The sequence below is a fragment of the Lissotriton vulgaris genome, chromosome 9, assembly GCF_964263255.1.
Source record: "Lissotriton vulgaris chromosome 9, aLisVul1.2, whole genome shotgun sequence".
Classification (NCBI taxonomy): Eukaryota; Metazoa; Chordata; class Amphibia; order Caudata; family Salamandridae; genus Lissotriton; species Lissotriton vulgaris.
In genome coordinates, this window is record NC_141697.1 from 808,220,480 (window position 1) to 808,244,024 (window position 23,545).

Here is a 23,545-nt window from a genome sequence, read left to right on the forward strand (position 1 = left end):
CACCAACTAACCCTAATGAGATGCAGAGTAGGCATCCCCGTGCAAAAACACACGATAAAACCAAAACACCACTTTCACAACAAACTGCCAGATCTGCAAAGTGCTACAAAAACATGCGATAAGCTGCGGTAGCAGCAGGGAATTAACACCTGCCTTTTGCTGGTGCTAAGCAGGACGACTACCCACAGCATGAAAGGGAGCCCAGCCAAGAGCCACACCTAAAGACCCACAGATGCCATGGAGACAATGATCATACAGCTCTGATACCCATGAGGGCCACAACATCCACCCGCCACCACCCCTATCCCCCTCCCCCCCCGGACATACACATACCGTGCATGACACAAGAGCCACAAAAATCGCATGATGACGCACATTGCCAAAATAAATAAACACATGTGTGGTCAGAAGAACGAGAAACAGTCACACAGCACTGAAGTAACAACCAAAAACTTTATTGAAACACAACACAAAACAACAATGCGGAAGCCCACTGTCGGGTCCGTCAGGGACAACCTTGAAGTCACAGCCTGGAAAATAAAGCACAAAATCAAGACGTGTGTCATGCCTACATCCAAGGAGCGAGGCACAGAGGAACAGAGAAGGAAAGTAAGCCAGAAAGAGAAAGCGAGGGAAGGAAAGGAAGGGAGAGAGTGAGAGAGAGAGGGAAGGGAGAGAGAGTGAGAGAGAGAGAAGGAAAGGAAGTGAGATAGAGAAAGAGAAAGAGACAGGGAAGGGAGAGAGAGAGAGAGAAAGGAAAGGGAGAGAGAGTGAGAGAGAGGGAAGGAAAGGAAAGGAAGGGAAGGGAGAAAGAGAGAAAGACACCCCCGCCCCTGCGCACACAGGCCCCACTGTTCACCTTGTTCCGCCAGTGTGTTCACCAGTAGGCACACCACGTGACCGTGCAAGGTCCAGGCCCCGGTCCCGCCACCATGGCATAGTCCACATCATGCGGGCCCGCCCCACAGCCCAGCAGGTCCCAAACATGACCCTGAGTAATTAATGGTGGAGACCACATCAGTGCACACATCATCATCGCAGGCTGCATACCGGCTCAGCTAGTTCGGTGCCACTAATCCTGTGCAACGCCAGTCAGCGCCACATGGTGGTAGGCCCGTGACATCCACAAGGCTTTGGATGCCACTCACCCTGTGTAACACAAGTCAGCGCCACGTGGTGGTAGGCCCGTGATGGCCGCAAGGCTTTTAGCCCCACTAACCCTGTGCAAAACAAGTCAGGGCCATGTGGTGGTAGCCCATGACGGCCGGCAGGCTTTGGGTGCCACTAACCCTGTGCGCAACAATTCATGGGCCCTTTATGATTGAGAACCGTGGAGCGTCCGTCATCCAGTCACCACCGGTAGAGGGGAATGTGACATTGTCGGCCCCTTATATTTGCGGGATCACATGGCCTGTGATGCCTGTGTCGGATGGGTGTGTTGTGTATGCAGACCTGCCCTTAAGGAGTGGCCGTGACATGCTGACAACTAGACCAGTGACCTGCACACCACTAGTGTGTACCCTTGTGACAGGTAGCTATGTGGGCCCCCCTCAGAGCGTAAGCGGAGTGGTCTGACCTGTCGTACGCTGTACCAGCGCAGGGCTTGCAACTATGACTCAGGGGCTCTGGGTGTGGTTCAGTCCATGTCTGGACAGGGAGTGACTAATGTGTGTGTCCCTGTTGAAGTGTCCATGGCACACAGAACACAATAGGCAATGTAGCACACTGTGACTGGTATCCCACTAGATGGGCATCATTGACGTAAGGGGAATCACTGTCCCTACATTCATCTACACATTCATACATGAAAGATGAAAGACATGACTGACTCAGCAGTGCATTACTGATTGTGTATTGCACATTCAGAGGAGTTTTGCAGCTGGGGATGTGCAGGGCCATGCCAAGCACACTACACAATATGGGCCCGTGATGGGCCAGCCAGAGCCCATCCGGGGATGACAAGCACTGCGGAAGAGGAAGGATACAGTCCGCAGTCTGGTCACCGTATCATTGTTCATCAAACAGGATGTGGCAGTCCATGTCGCGTTCCAAGGTGAGTGCAGCAGAGTTTATCAGGTTCAGTGGAAGGTCATGGGGCCATGTGCGGCACCAAGTAGAAGCAGGCGCGGTGGCGGTAATGAATGCTAGTGACTCCTTCTGACAACAATCCCATCCACGTCCTCATCCTCAGATGGTATACAACGTTTACAATGGAATTTTTACAACGCACTACCATTAGAACGCAGGCATTACCACGCATACCATTACAACGCATTGCGCTGGGGGGCGCTCTAGGATAGGGAATAAGTATAATTTTATATCCAACACCTTCCCTAGTGTCCACGGGGACTGGAGTTGGAATCTAAAATTATACTTACCACTATCCAGCACCTCTAAGCGCTATGCGTTATAACGGTATTCGTTGTAAATACCGCGTTGTAAAGGTATGCGTAGTAACAGTATGCGTTGTCACGTCATACATCCTCCTCAGATATGCGCTCTTCCCCAACTGTGGGTGTTGCAGTATCGGCTGCACCACTGTGTGCCACTGACACATCAGAGGCCAGAGGAGGATTATCTGCCGCACTCTGTGGCAGTGACACATCAGGTGCCGGAGTGGATAGGCATGCTGCTCTGTGAGGCACTGACACACCAGGGGGCGGTGATGTGGATGGTGTTGGGGCAGCAGCATTCATCAGCGCCACGTCTAGTGGCAGCAATGCCATGATGAGGATCTGCAGGGCATGGTAGATCCCAGCTCCATTTTGCTGATGTGCAGCAGAGGCTGCTACCCTTTCCGCCTCCATCCGCACCATGTCCTCCATGACCCTCCACATGTGTGCCGGCTCACGGCTGGAATCGCTGGAGACAGTCTGAGCGGACAGGTGTTTTTCTCTCCGTGTCATGACTCCAGCAATGTCAGTCAGGGCTCGTTGGAGCCCATGGAGCGGGCTGTGGGTGTCCATTAGGGACTGGAGCTGGTCCCTGATGGGACCTAGACACCCATGGATGGCATCCAGTTTGGTAGCCATGAGGCCGTACCCTTCCCGCACCTGCTCAGCCGTCTCCCTCTGGCCCTCCAGCACACGGTTGGAAGGCCATGGTTTGTTCCCTGGGGGTCTTGGAAGACTGCCAGGCTGTGGGTGCCTCCTGCTGGGTGGTTTGGGTAGTAGGTGGGGTCTCCTCGATGCAGCCTGGCTGCCCTGATCTGGGAAGTGAGTTTTTAATATTATTTAAAGAGTTTTCTATAGCGCGAGCAAGACCCTTGGGTATCAGAGCGCTTAACATTACATGAGGTAGATTAGAGACAAGTCTTGTATGGTATAACGATAAACAGTGATATGAGGTAGGTAAGTATACATCCATGAAGAGTTAAACAATAATAAACGGTTAACACAGTATATACAGTGACACGAGGTAAATTTGGGATATATATATATATATATATATGGTGTACTGGGACTTCCAGTCTGCAAACGTTTTTAAGTGTCTTTTCCTGTGCATTCTATCTTCTCCAATTCTGGGTCAAGGATTAGTATAGTACCGACCGCGCATATCCCCCATAAAGCTATAAGTAACAAGTTAACACAGTATGTACATTGACATGAGGTAGATTTGGGATATATCTATATATATGGTGTACTGGGACTTCCGATATGCAAAAGTTTTTTTGTGTCTTTTCTTGTGCATTCTACATTTTCCAATCCTGGGACAGGATTCGTATAGGATTAACGGATATCCCCAATAAAGCTGGTGAATTTCTCTTCACTTTCCTTGTTTTTATGTCTTGGTCACAACTATGTCATGGTGATAATGATAAACTGTCTAGTGGAGCGCTTTGTGGGTAATACATGCCATTTTTAGTTGAATTCTGGCTTCGTAAGGTAGCCAATTTAATGCTTTCATGTGTGGTGAGATATGGTCGAATTTCCTCAATCCGGTGATAAGTCTTGCAGCTGCATTGAGGCATGCTTTAGTGGTGCTGGGCACATTTTTGGTAGACCTGCTAAAGTAGTACATCCATATTCAATCCTCGAGATAACCAGTGATTGGACTGCTAGTTTGAGATCTGCCTTAGAGATTAATGGTTTCACTTTTCTAATATAGTTCAAATGAAAACAGGGTGTTTTGCCATTGATTTGATGTGGGCTTTCATGTCTAGGTTCTCATCCAGTGTGATTCCTAGTGATTTTGCTGAGTCAACTAGGGTAGGGGTGCAATTTAACGCCGTGATCATTTTGGTCCATTCCTTTACTTCTGTATGGTTCTTTGGTGGTGAGATTAGTAAGAATTCTGTTTTTTGTGCGTTTAGCTTCAGATTATTGTTAGTTAACCATTATAATGACATTTTTAAGGCCTCATTCATTAACTTGATGTCTTCCAGAGACGCAATCTTGATGTATATCTGCTTGTCATCCGCGTACATGTGATAGAATATTTTGGCATTTCTGTAAGAGGTTCGACATTCATGTTAAACAGCGATGGAGATAATGTAGATCCTTGAGTGACTCAAATTGAGTTAGGGCATGATGGTGAAAGTGATTGGTTGACCAGGAATCTTTGCGTTCTATTCTGAAGGAAGGATTCAAACCATTTCAGCACCTTACCCGCCATTCCCATCCTGTCATGGAGCCTGTTCAGTCATTTTTCGTGATTTACCGTGTCAAATGTAGATGACAGGTCTAGGAGGATAAGTAGACATGTTCCATTGGTCTAGGGCCTGTAGAGCATCATCGACAATATGTAGGATCGCTGTTTCCATGCTGTGTCCTGTTCTGAATCCTGACTGGCAGTCATCCAGTAGCGATAAATTGGCTATGTGTTGGCTCAGTTGATTTTGCAGACATTTCTCTATTAGTTTGGCAAGTACAGAAATGTTGAACCTGGTCGAAAGTTATTAGGATCTGCCGGGTCCGCTGTAGGTTTTTTGATGATGGTGATGACTTGACCTGTTTTTACGAAAAAGAACAAAATAGCCAGTCAAGTTTCTTTTGTAGTGATTTAGGAGACACCCAGCCTGTCTGTACCGAGTGATCCACAATTTTGTTTAGAGAAGATTTTTATTTTGTTTTATTCAAATTTCATTAACTTATCAGTATGTCTTCAAAGGCACGTTTGTCAAAACAATCAAGTAAACATTCAGACAATAATGTGCGCAATATATACAAGTGTTGGAACTGTACACAATAAATACTCAAAATTCAGGAACACCAAAAACAAGACTATATACAAATCAATTGAAACATAAAACATTTAACAAAAAGCACCAGTCCTTCAAATTGTATACCAAAAGACAGGTGGACACGGGGATTCAATGATACTGCCTGCCTGTCTCAATAGGCCTGTGATTAGGTGTTTTGAGGATTAGACAACTAGGGAGAATGAGAGTAATGTTATTTATTCCCTAGCTGCACCCTTCTTCCTTGTCACAGGCTGGGGGTCAACGCGTTTCGAACCACTGGTGAGTTGTGGGTTCTCCTCAGGACGTGGACTGGGTGAATCCTTTTCTGTAAAACAGGGGATTTGGTGTAAATATTGTGTTGCGGTAACATAGTAGTGACCTCTCTGACTGAAATAATGATTGTACAAAAAATACCTGCAGGAAGCTAGCAGGGGCTACAGGGGTGGTGAGCAGCTTCACGAGGTGTGGAATTTCTGAAAAAATTATGGTGATTTGTGGAGAAGAGGGCTACAGGACCAAACTCAGCAAAACAAGGTGCATAGTAAATTGGATATGCTGCCTACTGTCCTACCTGAACTTGAGAACAGGTGAGAGACATGTTGAACATTGGAACACCCGGTAATTAGTCCGGAGATCCAGGAGGGGCACTGCTAGCCTTCAATTGGAAACTGGATAGAAAGATAAAGAAGGAATTAACAAGCGTGCAAAGCCCGAAACTGGCATATTGCAATTAGAGAGTTCGCTAGTGGAATTCGTTTGTGTACTCACTCTGGCGGGAACTGAACTGAATCCGGTCCGCGGCCTCCGGCGTATCGCTTTGCACGCTTGTTAATTCCTTTTTTATCTTTCTATTCAGTTTCCAATTGAATGCTAGCAGTGCCCCTCCCGGATCTCCGGACTAATTACCGGGCGTTCCAATCTTCAACATGTCTCTCACTCATTCTCAAGTTCAGGTAGGACAGTAGGCAGCATATCCAATTTACTATGGACCTCGTTTTGCTGAGCTTGGTCCTGTAGCCCTCTTCTCCACAAATGACCATTATTTTTTTAGAAATTCCACACCGCGTGAAGCTGCTCACCACCCCTGCAGCCCCTGCGTGCTTCCTGCAGGTATTTTTTGTACAATCATTATTTCAGTCAGAGAGGTCACTACTATGTTACTGCAACACAATATTTACACCAAATCCCCTGTTTTACAGAAAAGGATTCACCCAGTCCACGTCCTGAGGAGAACCCACAACTCACCAGTGGTTCGAAACGCGTTGACCCCCAGCCTGTGACAAGGAAGAAGGGTGCAGCTAGGGAATAAATAACATTACTCTCACTCTCCCTAGTTGTCTAATCCTCAAAACACCTAATCACAGGCCTATTGAGACAGGCAGGCAGTATCATTGAATCCCCATGTCCGCCTGTCTTTTGGTATACAATTTGAAGGACTGGTGCTTTTTGTTAAATGTTTTTTATGTTTCAATTGATTTGTATATAGTCTTGTTTTTGGTGTTCCTGAATTTTTAGTATTTATTGTGTATAGTTCCAACACTTGTATATATTGCGCACATTATTGTCTGAATGTTTACTTGATTGTTTTGACAAACATGCCTTTGAAGACATACTGATAAGTTAATTAAATTTGAATAAAACACAATAAAAATCTTCTCTAAACAAAATTGTGGATCACTCAGTACAGACAGGCTGGGTGTCTCCTAAATCACTACAAAACAAACCTGACTGGCTATTTTGTTCTGTTTCGTAAGATTGTTGAGGTCCAAGCCGGTCAGAGACAGGACCCAAACCTTTTTTGTTGCCCTTCTTGTAGAGCGGGTGACTGCCCGCAAGGTTATTTTTTTGAAACAAAATGGTGGTTGAACTTGCCCATTGAGTGGATTCAGGTCCACTGTGACATGGATACCCAGTATGGCTGAAAAGGACACTTTGTCATTCAGCGAGGATCACATCCAGGAGCTCCTCTCTAACCCCACACTTTTCTCTTCAGTGAAACTTAGCAGCACGGCCAAGCAGCTGAATGTCGCAGACAAACTAATCAGACTCCAAAAAAAACATGTGAGAACGGAACTCCATGGCCACTTTTTACTTGCCAATCTCAAGGCGGGCACTATCCCGTGGGGATTCCAGATCAAGAACGTCCCCGTGATATTTACTGATGACCCTGTCTACAGAAAGGGCTTTAGCTTCATTAGCACGAAATGCAGCAGAGATCTGATGGTGCATACTGTGGAAACAGCTCAAAGAATCTTTAAAAAGGAAGAAGAGGAAATTGAAGAACAGCTACGAGCCATCAAAGACAACCACACTGAGACCAAAGCCAAAATACTCCTAGACAAGATCGGAAAGGAAATAGCCACATTCAAGGATAACACCATAAATTTCAAAACCTCTAAATTCGAAAAGGACCAGAAGAACTTCAACATCGAGACGGTATATCCGTATCTCAAAGATGAGTTCTATACTAGGTCGGACTCCACCAGGCACCTCAATACTAACCAGGGCAGATCCAGAAAGAAATTCATAACTTTTTCCGAAACTTCATTTTCGGAGTCTATGGAAGACTCAGATGCCGGTGAAGGTCCTTCGAACAGGAATCCTCAGAATAGAAATCCCCAGAAGAGGCCTTTTTTAGGACAGGGCCAACAACAGAAGCGGACGAGATTCAAACCTCAGTGGGAGATAACAACATGGAAACAACACTACAAGTCGTAAACTTATCTCCCATTATCAATCTTTCCAACAAAACACTATCCCAAGCAGAAAAAGAAGTATTGGAACTCGGTTTATCTTTTGTTCCTGGGACTGCCATGGACTTCACTAAGATCAAACTGGAGGTCATGAAATTTTTCAGAAAGGTGCGTCTCAGATGGTTCTTCAGGGAATCGCCTAACCAATTTCAGACTGAGGCCTCAGGATTGAGGAACAAGTCTACGTTCTGTCCGCCTAATCATAACACCTCGAAGAATATCATCGCATTCGAACATTCTGTGATGTCATCCCTTAACGTCCTCAAGAAAAAGCGCCCGTTTGTACCTGCCAATTTGACTAAAGAACAAAAAGCAGCAATCCATGAATTAAAGAATCAGCAGGACGCCATTATAAGACCTGCAGACAAGGGAGGTGCAGTGGTCTTATGGTCCAAAGATCTCTACAGAACAGAAGGACGAGGCCATGTGTATAACCAGGAATGGTATCGCTGTATAACACAAGATCCCACCTCACAGATATTGGAAGAAATTTCAGTACTAGTGAAGGATGCTGGAGACAAAGGAATATTGGGACCCAAGGAGTCAGAATACCTCGTGAAAAAACATCCTCGGACTCCCCATCTTTAATTTCTTCCGAAAGTGCATAAGGACACTACAAGACCTCCCGGGCGACCTATTGTGTTTGGATGTGATTCGGTCCTCGAGCCAATTTCCCAATTCGTTGATATATTCTTAAAACCTCTTATTGTTCAGGTCCCATCTTACTTGAGGGATACCATGGATTTTATCAACAAAGTCGAAGGTCTCAAGTTCGACCTATCTATCCAAGTGTTGGCCACAATGGATGTGTCTTCTTTGTACACAAAAATCCCTCAACAAGATGGTCTTGATGTCATCGTAATATATCTGGAAACTAGACCCCGTCCACACATGGTGCCAACCGATCTCATCATTTCATTTGCATCACTGGCCCACAAAAGAAATTTTTTCACTTTCGAGGGTAAAATGTTCCTGCAAGTCAAGGGCTTCACGTTGGGCTGCCCTTTCGCACCTGAAATGGCAATTCTATACATGGGCCAATACGAAGAAAAGTATGTGTACAACAACAACCCATACCGAGATGACATTGAGCAATGGCTCAGATATATAGACGACGTGTGGTGCGTCTGGAAAGGGACACCACAATTGCTAGAGGAATTTCACTTGTGGCTCAATAACAGAAGTCCTGACATCAAGTTCAGCCTGTGTTACGATTCGAAATCCTTGCCATTTCTGGACGTGGAAATCATGGCAACATCTAATGGACTGTCCTGCTCCATATATCAAAAAAAGACTGACAAAAACAATGCATTGCATTATAGGAGCTATCACCCTAGGAGTCTCAAGAACAATCTCCCCTATGGGCAGTTCCTCAGGGTGAGGCGGAACTGCTCCAGAGTAAAGGATTTTGATGTACACGGCCAGGCGTTGACCACCAAATTGCAGGAAAGAGGATATCCCCGGAAACTTTTGAAGCATTCTATGAAAAGGGAGAGATGGATGCCAAGGGAGCACCTTTTGGAAAAAAGATCAAAATCACCCACACAACGAATTGTGTGTGTTTCCACCTTTGGTCCCCACACCCACCCGCTTCAGAAAAATCATTAGGAAGAGTTAGCACCTTGTTGAAGAAATCTTGCCCGATTGTGGTCTACCACTCTTTGCCTTGAAGAAAAATCGATGTATTGGATAGTTGATAACATCTACACGTCCACCTGCCAAAAAGGACACCCAAAGTACCATCTTCGGTGTCAGTCCAGTCAAGGGACACCGCAAATGCGGTACATGTACCGTCTGCAATCTCACAATGGAGGGCACCCTCTTCACAGACGGGATAAAATGTTGGCGTCACGAAGAACATGCGAACTGTAAAACAAAAAACACAGTGTATGCCATTCAGTGTCCCTGTAATAAGGTGTACATTGGAAAGACCACACAGGAGGTCCGACAGAGGATCATTCAACATCGATCGAGAATCAACAACAAAAACCTGACAGCACCGTTGGTGTCCCATTTCCCACAACACAAGCATTCAGCGAACGACATCAGATGGACCGTGTTGGCAGTAATCAAGGGTGGCAGTGGAGGTCCGGACACACGCATATCCCAGAAAGAGGCCTACCTCATTCTCAAGTTCGATACAGCCAACTCGGGTCTGAATGAACTGTCCGAACTGGAGAACCTGTAATCTTCTGCTTCCTGATAACATACCCAGCCTTGGGGACAAGAAGCCCCCCCCTCCCTCCCTTAGTCTTTGGCTGCGACGATTTCAAACTATTTGGGCTGTGCTGCTGGTCTAATTTGTCACTTCATCATTCTCCATTCACTGATTCTGTCCGTTCAAGAAAAAATTGAATCTTTTCCGCGGTGGTATTGAACTACAAGTACCTGCCCCAGCGGAACCTCCCAGCTCGATCCGCTTTCTATTTCCACACTCTGAGCAGTTCCAGTTCCGTCTCCCTTTAAATAACTCTAGTTGGCCCGCGGCGTTACACGCCATACGACGGAGGCCGCGGAACAGATTCAGTTCAGTTCCCGCCAGAGTGAGTACACAAACGAATTCCACTAGCGAACTCTCTAATTGCAATATGCCAGTTTCGGGCTTTGCACGCTTGTTAATTCCTTCTTTATCTTTCTATCCAGTTTCCAATTGAAGGCTAGCAGTGCCCCTCCTGGATCTCCGGACTAATTACCGGGTGTTCCAATGTTCAACATGTCTCTCACCTGTTCTCAAGTTCAGGTAGGACAGTAGGCAGCATATCCAATTTACTATGCACCTCGTTTTGCTGAGTTTGGTCCTGTAGCCCTCTTCTCCACAAATCACCATAATTTTTTCAGAAATTCCACACCTCGTGAAGCTGCTCACCACCCCTGTAGCCCCTGCTAGCTTCCTGCAGGTATTTTTTGTACAATCATTATTTCAGTCAGAGAGGTCACTACTATGTTACCGCAACACAATATTTACACCAAATCCCCTGTTTTACAGAAAAGGATTCACCCAGTCCACGTCCTGAGGAGAACCCACAACTCACCAGTGGTTCGAAACGCGTTGACCCCCAGCCTGTGACAAGGAAGAAGGGTGCAGCTAGGGAATAAATAACATTACTCTCATTCTCCCTAGTTGTCTAATCCTCAAAACACCTAATCACAGGCCTATTGAGACAGGCAGGCAGTACCATTGAATCACCGTGTCCGCCTGTCTTTTGGTGTACAATTTGAAGGACTGGTGCTTTTTGTTAAATGTTTTTATGTTTCGATTGATTTGTATATAGTCTTGTTTTTGGTGTTCCTGAATTTTGAGTATTTATTGTGTACAGTTCCAACACTTGTATATATTGCGCACATTATTGTCTGAATGTTTACTTGATTGTTTTGACAAACGTGCCTTTGAAGACACACTGATAAGTTAATGAAATTTTAATAAAACAAAATAAAAATCTTCTCTAAACAAAATTGTGGATCACTCAGTGCAGACAGGCTGGGTGTCTCCTAAATCACTACAAAACAAACCTGACTGGCTATTTTGTTCTGTTTCGTAAGATTGTTGAGGTCCAAGCCGGTCAGAGACAGGACCCAAACCTTTTTTGTTGCCCTTCTTGACCTGTTTTTAGGCATTCTGGAAATATCCCTTGGGATGGAGAGGTGTTTATAATTTTCATCCATATTGGGATCATGATATGGCTGATTTCTTTCAGGCATTTTGATGGGAGTGGGTCATTATAGTGGTGATTAGGTTTGATATCTGATAGCGTTTTGGCGATGGTATTCTGGTCCAATAGTTTGAAGGTATCCCATTTTGCCTTGTTTTTTGCCCTATCATCGGTAATCTTCGAGGTGGTATTGTTCCTTGAGGGTGTTTGGTTATCAAGGTTGTCCTCTGCTCTCCTGAGCTCTCTTTCAAGCGTGGTGGCCTTGTCAGTGAAGAATGTTGAGAATTCTTTACAACTTAGTTGCGTTTTTGAGATTTCTTGGGCCGATTTGGCCAACCTATTAGATTGTTGTTTTAAAATCGCGAATAGTTTCTGTGGTCTGTTTTTGATGTTATCCAGTTCTGATCTAATAAATTCCTTTTTGGAATTGAGGATCTTTTTGTTGTATTCGTTTCAGATTTTTCGGAGGAATTTCAGTTTGGGGGATGATGGGTGTTGTCTCCATTTTCTTTCCGCCAGTCTCAGTTTCCATCTGTTTTCATTCAGTGTCCCATTGAACCACGGATTTTTAACTTTTTCTGTAACTCTTTTCAGTTTTAGTGGCATGGTGGCATTGACTATATTTGTTACTGGTGAAGTGTAGTGGTTCATTAGATCATTCACGTTGTTAGGTGGATTTAGGTCCTTCTCACAGCTTTCTAATAGTAGTTTAATGTTCGAGGAAGGTTATGGCATGTCCATGATGTGTTGGAGGGCTTGGGTGTCGATGCTGGGGTGTCCTCCTCGTCATCAGTGAAGAGTGGCTGGGACTTCTGTGCAGAAGGAGTTGATGGTGCCTCTGCAATGCGAAGGGGAGATGGTGTATTACAATGTGTCCACATATATGTAGCCGCAATGTGAAGGGGAGGTGGTGTATTACAATGTGTGCACATGTATGTAGCCGCATCAAACATGTTGACATAAAGACAGCATGGCATTGTACATTGTGACAGTGTGTAGATCAGGGCCATGACCCAGAGTCATTGTGGGTGTGCACTGTGCTCTGCTTGATTGTGCATGTGGGCCATTGTGGGCCTCTCTGCCCGTCCCCCCAGTACTTGGTGGTCACTCACCCTGTTGTGGTTGTGTTGTGTTCTGTCAAGCAGTGTCCGTTCCCCCGACTCCGGACACAGTCTCCACACTGATGACTGTTGACACCAGCTCCTCCACGTCATCCAGCACGAGTTGTGGCACTGTGCTCCCACCTCCAGTCTGCATTGCTGCCTTCTGGTTGGCTGCGAGTTTCTCCTTGGTCTTTCACTTGATATAAATCCATTGCCTCTTGGCCTCATCCATTGACCTCTTGTGCTCCCCGACGGCATTCACCTTGCCCACGATGTCCCGCCATATCCCATTTTTGGGGCCCAATGACACGTTGGAGGTGATAAACAGTTGTGGATGGTGTTCCATCACCTACGTTATCAGGATCCTGTTTTCCAACGGACTGAACTTCGTCTTCCTCTTCTTCTTGTCCTTTCCCTTCCCTGTCCCCGAGGTCCCAGGCTGGTCGTCTGGGGTGCTTTTGGGGTGGCACTCATCCTCTATGCCTGCTCCAGCTGCCTCCATGGTGCTTGGGTGATTGTCAGTTTGTGTTTCTGAGTTTTTTCTACTTTTATAGTGATTTTTGCCACCTGGCATGTGTGTATTGCAGGCCTGGCGCTGCTTTTCACTGATTTCCTCATCGCGCTTAGGCTCATTGCATGTTTTTTGCACGTTGAGGTTTGTGTTTTTATCTCCATCGAGGTGGTTGTATCGCGTACATTGGCCGCGGTTTCGTCAGACTATTGCATGGTACCGCTGTGTTGTGAATTCCACCTTAACACAGGTTATTTTCCCACGATAGACTGCGATGAGGAAAGATGCGTTAGCATGTTTTGGTGATGTTTAGCACACGTTCATGTGAATATACCCCAGAGTCTTTGCAGGCCCTCCTCCCCCAGGGGGTCTTCCCACAGTTCCAGGGAGGTCTTGACCCTTGCCAGATGTCCCAAAGCTCAATGATCAGTCCCAATCATGCAATGCGCTTCCTTTTTCCCTCGGCCGCATTTTGGTCCCCCGTGGATGTGGATATTGCAACATCCATGCCTTTTGGCTCTCCACCTGGGAGGGCCTAGCTCAGGATAATGATGGTGGGTGAAAGTGGGGTTGGGGGTTATTCCCGCGGGATGGGGGACATTGGAGATTTTACTAAATGAGGGTCCTTTATGGATTTTAAAGGAACAGGCTGAGCAGACCGTATTTTTGTGTCTGCAAGTGGTGGTAGTGGAGCCAACGTAAGTCTGCGTTTGGCCAGTTCAATTTCTTTATTGATCTCCCCACAGCTTCTGTAGGAAGCCATCTATTGTGGCATCTGGGCAGTGGGGGACGCCGGGGAGTGTAGTCCTGCACTCTCCTGGTCCCAGACTCCTTTTTCCTGAGCAGCAGATAGTGGCACCGGCAACTGGCGTATGGTCTTTTCACTTTGTGCAGGTATAGTTTACTCCTGTGAATCTGATATTTTGAAGATAAAGTTAATGAACCACATGAAAAGGATGCCTGCCTTGATTTAAGGTGACCTGCCCTATGTCCTAGAGAGCTGAGCCACTGCCTGGAGAGCTGAAAGTGTCCAGGAGCCTGTGAAATGGGACAAGAAATCTGAACACGGAGATCGGTTGAGGATAGCCTTGTGAGGGTCATCATGGTCACAAACAGCCCTACTAGAAGAGTTAAGAGGAAAAGGTTCATCCAAGTGTTAGTACATTAGGGGATCTTGATTCCTTGGCAACTCAGTGAAAGGCCTACTCACCACTGGCCCTTGCCGTTTGCAAGGCATACCTGAATTACTACCCACCCAGCAGAGTCAGTCTCCCTCCTTTCCTTTACACTGCTCAACTACAATTCCAGCAGCACACCTCAGTTCACCACATAGCATAACCTGAAAGTAACTACAGTTAATCACCTTTAACCTCTTGGCCACAGAAGACTTCCTCAGTGCTGTTAACACTTGCCAGCAGAACAGCAGCAGACCAATATCCTATTGTATAGCTCTGTAGACAATCCAGCCAGAATTGTTAACAACATCTTGAATACAGGTATCCTAGGACCAGAACTGTCTTACATAAAACTCTCCCAAAAATAACTATACCTTGAAACAAGAGGCCCTTCTATTGTCCGGGCAATAACAGTCTTTTTTAGTCAGAAAGATTGACAGAACTGATATGACAAATATCTACATGGGAGTACAAGCATTCATATATTAGCTCTCCCTTGCCTTTGAAACTGTTCATCATTCTCATCATTCCAAGCTTCTACAGAGACTTCACAAAATTAGAGTGAAAAGAGTGAACTGAAGGAGATTGAATCTTTTTTGTCAGAAAGATCCTCATCTCACTTTATCCCTTCAGGACGCTCCATTCAATTCACAACTGATGTACCTAACAGTTCACCTCCTCTTTAACATTTGGCTTGGGTCTCTACCTGACCTAATCTCCTAGTTGAATCTCAACTGTTAGTGTTATGCCAATAATACACAAATCATATTCAAGTATTAAAGACCACCTAACTTTGATTCTTACTTAAATGGTCAATGCCTCAAACAGTCAAATGAAGGATGGTCTCTAACCAGAGCAAAACATACTTGTCACAAATTGAAATATTAGTTTGTGGCAAATGGGCCTAACACTACACTCAACAATAATAATTCAGCAGCCAGGCATTCCACCAAACAACTGAGCCCACATGAGGAATCTAGGAGTAATCATGGACTCCAATATTTCAATAATAATCACATTGGGTTTGCCACTTCTTTCCCTCATACTGGCTCTGAAGATAGCTCTACCCCCATTGCTTGAAATGCTTGACTTGCACCACTTGCGCCTCCTCACCCTGCCTCCCCCCCCCCGGAGGTCGGGTCTAGTTGGGCTCCTGCTTTTACATCACTCAACACCCACCAATGAAAGATGACTGAACGGTATGTGTGCAGAGCAGGCTTTAAGGTCAGTGGCAGGTCCCCCACTACAGAGGAGGAGCATCGCCCCACTACTTTCAAGCAGTACGAGAAGAGGACACATAACATGATAATAACTTTAAGTTATTATCATGTTATGTTTCCTTTGTGGGTGGGAGGGTGGGCAGGGCGGCTCTTCTCACGGAGCAGGGCAGGGATGGAGTGATTTGCCCACTCAAGTGCACAATGACTGTTTGACCGGCAGTCTCGGGTCGCCCAAAGCAGTCATGCACAGTTCCCTGTTCTCCTTGCAGGCTGCATTACAACCTGAAAAGTGGTATGTTATCTAGGGTCACTGACGCCATTCAGGAGAGATCCACACAACAATTAACCCGAAGTTACCTATTTAGGTGACGGTGCTGCAAGATGAGTATTTTGTACCCAGGCTTATAGGAAGTAGCGCATCGCACAATGGCCGCACTTTGTTCTGCTCTGCCAGTCGGAGCTTTTATCCGCTCAAAATCTGCAATAATCCTTGCCATCCAGAAAACACAAGTACCGGAGTTGAGTTACCTGCAAACCGGGATGCTTTTGGTGTAATCAGAGTCGACTTCTGTGCAGGATTTCAGGGTTTGCTGTGCCACTCGCGGCCATCGCCTTAACAGAGGGGTCCAACAGATATAGGTAAAGGGGTGATTAGCCTAGGGGTTGACATAACACATAACAATCACATGGTCAAATCAAGGATAAGCAAAACAATTCATATTTGAAAATATATTTCTTTTTTTATTATAATTTTTTTCCATATAAAGAATAACAGTGATATAAATATAAAGTTTCTTTTAAAGTCTCATATGTACAAGATAGATCCTCAGTAAAATAGACATGGATAAGCAAGCAATAAATAAGAAAAATTCTATCCTACCCAGTAACGGCCACACAACACACATTCAGGCTCACTCACTTCAATCACCAACAAACCTAATCTATTTGATCTCATTCACAGATGGACAAACCACTTAAAAACATCTCAAATAAACATTTCCTAATATATAATAAATTTCAGGTTGTATTAAGATGGCCGCCGCGGGTCTTCTCATCACACCTAGAGCAATGAAAATCCTGCTTTCCTTAAGTTTACACAAGATGGCGGCTAAAAGCAAACGAGAAGCCGATAGTCCGTCGTTTATTTTATCATCGGCAGCCCACACAGCTGGGATCACTAAACAATGGCGCGAACATGACACTACTTAAATACTGGACTGGAAGCCAAGAGGGAGAGTCATTTGGCCGAGATATCTGGACGGCGGAACCCCTGCTCCACGGAGACAGCATCTTTGAATTAAGGTAAGCCCGCGAAACGGAGGGTTCATGACTGGGGACTCAGCGTGAGCTTGGAACAATTGACAAGATTATCCTTTTCCCTTTTCTACTCTCTGGCTCTAGACTAGCCAGCACCCACCTGGGTCAGTTACCGCCGATGGAGGACGGCACATAGACTTTGACCCCATGAAGAAGAATCTTCATTATACCTAGAGACCTGCGCATTAGAACCCCAGTCTAGGAACTACCTGGTTACATTGAAGGTAAAATTCAGGACGAACGTTTATTTATTTCTAAAATCTGAGTGGCTCTGTGTTGACCAAATACCACGTTTTCTCCATAGCTTATGAAATCTACATACCTCTGGAAACAACGGGACGCACATTAAAAGACAGTTCTGTCTACCTTAACCAGAAACGCTGGTATGTATCCAGACCTGTAGTTGTACCTAAATGTAATCTTGACACCCGAGACACATCGACCATGTCTGCTTTTCAACTCTGTTAGGAATCTTGTCTGTTTTCCAACTCTGTTGGAATTCTAGCTTTTTTTTTAAAAAAAGACAAACATTAGATTGATCCATGCCTCTGTTCAATCTATAGGCTAGAGGGATGTTCTGCCCTACCCAAAACCTGCCTGAGAATTGTGAGCCCTGAAAGAAGAAAACATTAAGTTGAAGCGCTGGTAAACAAAAGTAGGTGTCTTAAACCTTGAAGGTGCTTTACCGTCTCTAGCCTGTTTAAGACTAACTTCCACTCAGTAGACTATATGTAAGAATAATGTATTTATTTCTCCAAAAAAACAACAAGAGTGAGACTTAAAAGATTTTTTTCTAGTGTCTTGGGAATTGTTGGTCAATGACTGAAACTTATGGCCTAAAAGGAAACTTTCGGGATGACTAAACTTGGATGACATTACTCTGTCCCCCCTACAGGGCTTGGATCGATTTGAAGGTTCACCCACTATAAATTATCCCTGATTTCCTTCTGACATCCTTTAACTGGCTGAATAAGACACATATACAGGTAATCAGAATAATAGAACAAGTATCGGTCAATACTGGTTTAGCCTATTAAAATCGCCACTGACTGAATCAGGACTGGCTTGCCTAGTTGTCCCTTGAGGACCAGGCATTGTCCTCTCTTAAAGGGATCATGTGTGTACATTGAAAAACAGTTCTGTTTTGTGCTATGAATTATGTGAATGTGATTGATATGGTAACAAAACGTGGTTTTAATACCTGTCTGAAAATGAAGTTTGAATGCTGGTATAAATTGTTCTCCACGGTCCATTTGGTTAAGGCTATCAAGATGCCTTTATAGATTCCACGTGATAGGGAATCTTTCCTTGGGAGTGTCTCTAGAGGGTTAGACATGGCACGGCAACCACTGGCCAAATGTAGAAGCTTTGCACTGAAATCCATCAGTTGAGTAAAACCTAGTCTCTCTAATCTAAGTGACTTGTCAGAATGTGGATCCGCATGTTTTACTGTTATCAAATTGTACTCCTTGAAAAACTTGTATTTTTAGGTATAAATTAAATCTGTATAAGTGAAATGTATTTTGTTCTCTATCTTGCAGATTGTGTCTTCTCTCCTGTGCCCCCTCCCAGTATACTGCCCTTTGCCCTGACGAAGGTGTGGCCCCATTGGCCTTCCACCGAAACGCGCGTCGGCTTATGTCCCCAGGAAAATGACTATTGTCCCTTTTACATCAGGACCTGTAGTCAGAACCACCCCCCTGGACTAAAACATCCCGACCTGTACAATACGTGAAACCATCTTTGTGTTGTATTCGCCAGGACTAGATGAATGGATGTAGCATGAGTGGTGAATGAGATCAAATAGATTAGGTTTGTTGGTGATTGAAGTGAGTGAGCCTGAATGTGTGTTGTGTGGCCGTTACTGGGTAGGATAGAATTTTTCTTATTTATTGCTTGCTTATCCATGTCTATTTTACTGAGGATCTATCTTGTACATATGAGACTTTAAAAGAAACTTTATATTTATATCACTGTTATTCTTTATATGGAAAAAAATTATAATAAAAAAAGAAATATATTTTCAAATATGAATTGTTTTGCTTATCCTTGATTTGACCATGTGATTGTTATGTGTTATGTCAACCCCTAGGCTAATCACCCCTTTACCTATATCTGTTGGACCCCTCTGTTAGGGCCTTTATATCCTAAGGCAGGGTTTTCGTTCTTTCTATTTGCATTGGTTTTTCCCCCCATTACCTGCCTATATCCTAAAGATACCCTTGGGGAACCCCCTTCTGTGTCTACTCGCGGCCATCGCAACATGGCGGGTTTGCAGCACTGAGGCCAAGAAAAGAACAAACAGAGGCGGCGGGTGGTACGGTCGGTCCCGTTGCTTGGCAGTGGGAACCTGTGCCCGCATATAGACTTGTGCGCTGCAGTGGGGACAGCAATACCAGTGGAGGGCATCTGTGGACTGGTGCACGCCTGTTCTGGTAGCGTGCTGTCTGTGAGGTGTCGGACGGCTGCTCTGCTCTGGTGTGCTTGTCAGAGCCGCTGGGGCCTTTGCGGCTGCTCCCGGGAGAACCGGAGCTATTGCTGCAAGAAGATGCGTGAGCTGCTTGTAACAGCACTGCTGTGGGGCTGAAGATCTGAGGACTGCCAGCACTGCGGGGGGGGAGGGGCAGTGAGGCAGTGAGGCGGCGGTCGCGTTATGGATGTGGTGCCGCTGTGGTCCCCCGGGATGATGTACACTGAGCTGCGGCTGTACGGAGCAATTAGTGAGCAGCTGGACAATGGTGCAGAGTGTCGAGCTCCGACATGCAGCTGCTGATGCCGAGGCGGTCCCTCTGTAAATGCTGTGAAGATCACAGACAAGACGCCTCTAGCAGAGCCCTGCATTGCATACCGGGCCTGTAACTGACATTGCTCCTCTTTTAAACCTTGCCTGAGGGGGACAGTGCACAGCACGTGCTGTGATGACCAGGGTGCAGGTAAGCTCCTATTGCCTGCTCACTAACGCAACGGCCTTGACAATACTGAGGAGCGGGGCCACCTGGACTGGGTGTGAGGAGCTGCTGGTCAGCTTCGGACCATATGGGCTACACAGGGGACCAGATCATTATTAGATGCTACAGCAGGCCATGTGGTTGCTGTGACTCTTACTCTGGGCCAACCATCTTGTTGGCCTCAACCGATTCCTGCGTGTTCAACTAGCCTTCTTACATTACGTTGTCCAAACCTGCCATTGCTTGCCACCATTGCTGCGGCAGTCCTGGAGAGATGTGTCTGTTCTACAATCAATTCTTTCAGCTACGATCATCTCCCGGCTGGACTGTGGGAATGCCCTTTATTTAGGCATCCCAAAGAAGCTACTGAGGAGACTTCAGGTTGTACAAAATGATGCAGCCAGGTTAATTTTTAGCCTCCCTAGGCGCATGCGAGCCACCCCCCTGCTTCATAAACTGCACTGGCTGCCTATTGAACAGCGGGGGAACTTTAAGAGTCTGTGTATAGCCCATAAGGCCTTACATGGAGATGCGCCAAAATATATAAAAGACAGAGTACAAAAGTACGTGCCGGGACGGGCTCTGCGTTCTTCAGAGACCTGCAGATTAGCCTCCTCCAGATACAACCTTAAGACCAAAGGGGGCAGAGCGTTCTCGGTCCTCCTGCCACGGATCCGGAATGATCTACCAGAGTCCTTGCACAAGGAATGAGCCCTGCTCCCCTTTAGAAAGCTGCTAAAAAGCTACCTGTTTAGAGAAACACTGGCATCTGTTTAATCCTCCTCCCTGCAGCTATGCAGTGGACTGCTCCTTCTCTGAAGCGCTTAGAGACCAGTGGTAATTTGCGCTATATAAAAATAAAATAACATAAAATAATATTCTGTGTATGCGTATGTGCGTTTATGAGGGTGTGTGTGTGGACGCACATGTGTTTGTGCGTCTGTGCGTGTATGAAAGACTATGTTCACATTTCTGTGTGCTTGTGCAAGTCTGTGCGTGTGATGGTGTGGAGATGTATTTGGGTGTTTTTGTATTAGAGAATGCGATTCTATGTGTGCTTGTGTTTGTGCGAGCAGATGTTTCTGTATGTGTGCTTATGTCTGTGCATGTAATGGTGTGTGCATGTATTTGAGTGTCTTTGTATTGGAGGATGGGATTGTTTGTGAGCTTGTGCGAGTGGATGTTTCTGTATGCGTACTTGTATGCGCCCTCTGTTCGCGTATAACATTGTGTTCGCACATTTGTGTTTGCGTGTGCAAGTCTGTGCATGTGATGGTGTGTGTGTGTGTGCATGTATTTGTGTGTACGTCCTTGGGTATTTTTGTTCTGGAGCATGTGATTGTATGTGTGCCTGTGTTTTTGATAGTTTCTGTATGTGTGCTTGTGTGTGTGTGTGCGTCTGCATGTATGATGGAGTGAGGGCATTTGTGTGTGTTTGTGCATATATGTGCATGTGACGATGTTTGCGTGTGCATGTATTTGGTTGTTTTTGTGGTAGAGCATGGGATTTTATGTGTGCTTGTGTTCTTAGATGTTTTCTGTCTATGTGCTTGGGTGTGTGCGTCAGTGCGCATATGAGAGTGTTTGCTTGTGTGCTTGTGCATTTCTGTGCGTGTGATGGTGTGTGCACGCTGGATTTGTTATTCTCTGGCGGCCGCTGTCCTGGATATTGACTTTAACAGCCAGAGGCGGACCTTAGGATGGCCACCAGTGAACCAGTGTACAGTACAGTCCCCTGCCTGAGCCCAAGATGGCTTCCATAGTGGGCCCCTACACATTGTTTCACTTCCCTGGGACAACAATTGGACATTAACCAGACCTTGAACCTATCCCCTAACCTGCCTACACATCAGGACTTGAACCTGCAGAACTTACCCCAAACTGAGGAGACCGGATGTATGGCGTTACAACGCATTCATTCACAACGCATACCATTACAACTAAACTTTTACAACACAGGATCCATTACAATGCATGCCATTACAACGCATGCCATTACAACGTAAGTATGGGTACTTTTCTTTTTAATTAATGGGATTGTAATAGTTGTGTAAGTGTTGGATAGTGTAGGGTTTACAATTACTATTCTAACTCCAGGGGGGTGTAATAGTAGGGTAAGTGTTGGATGGTGTAGGGGTTAAAATGTAATTAAATACTTACCCATACTTACATTGTAATGGCATGTGTTGTAATAGCAGCTGAGTTGTAATGGCATGTATTGTAATGGCATGCGTTGTAATGGATCCTGCGTTGTAAACGTTTCGTTGTATTGGTAGTGCGTTGTTTTAGTTGTGTTAAAATGGCTGTTTCCCGTGAAGACCTAGCGATTTGGCTGATGCCCGGTGGAGCTACCATATAGATAAAGAGGAGATGGTTTGTGGACTCCCCCTCCCCCCCTGCCGTCACCTACCCAGCCGGACCTTGGGCAGATTTTCCCCTTGTCTCTATGTTCTATCTTCCTCCTACCCCATTACCCTATCACCTTACCCTTCCTTGCTCCATTCAATTTGGATTGGATGGACTACTCAGGCCAAAATGGCGATGGTAAGATTCTGGAAACGCCAATCCCAGGGGGTAGGGGAAAAGGTCTCACATTGGTGTAGTGAAGAAATCCGCCACAGTAACCTAAGGTGGGCACTAGACGCAAAAAGAAAAATAAAGGAAATAATCGGGAATCTAAAAGTGGGAGTAAACCAAAATTCTCTAGATGTAGAGTTCACAAAGAGTACACTCAGAGTACAAGGAAGGGAGTACTCCAGAAGGCAGGATATAGGATATCTAAGAAACAAAAAATCAGTGGTAAATATGATAGAATCATGGGAAAACGAGACTGGGTACCCATACTTAGAAACCCTGCCAAATTATGCATTTAGGTGGGAGATACTGAAAATCCGAATTGGCACCATCCCTTGGCTAATGGAAGGGAGAGTTAAGGCAGAAATGTTATATCCAGATGGTACATGTAAATGTGGCCTGGGGGCCAAGTGTGAAATGTTGCACATACTACTTGACTGCTTGACATGTCTAGAAGTGAGAAAACGGTTCTTACGACCTTTATTTATAAAATATGGCATAAGACAACGAGTACAAGCGGCAAACTTATTGATAGGAATGGAAAATCTGGAAATAGCAATTGCACTTGGTAACTTTCTAAAAAAGGTGAATCGCATAGCACAGGAACAACAAAATAAATCAAATTGAGGAACCTATATCGATAGACACAAGTAAAAGCTAAGTTACGAGGGATTGCAAGCCTATAAGATATCGGATAGTACTGTAATGAGAAACATCGAAATTGCCTATTTTTAATGTAATATCTTCCAGTTTTATTATGTATAGCATGTGTTTTAAAATTCCTCTTAACATTTTTTATGTCTGTGCTACCCATAGAATGCCTTTTCTTTTCAAATTTTGTATAACATATAGAAAGCGGCATGGAAAGTAACAGCCTGATTTTATAAATTTTGTATGGTTTTGATATTGATGTGATGCATTTCGATCTCATTGTTTAAAGACCACGGTCTAAATAAACAGAGTTTCTTTCTTCTTCATTCACTTTGTCCCCTATGTTCTTTAAATGCTTTTCTTGATACTTATGTATATTTTAACTGATGTAAATTGAAACATTATTATTCCTCATGTAAGGCGCTCTGATTCCTTTGGGTCTAGCCAGCGCCATATAATAA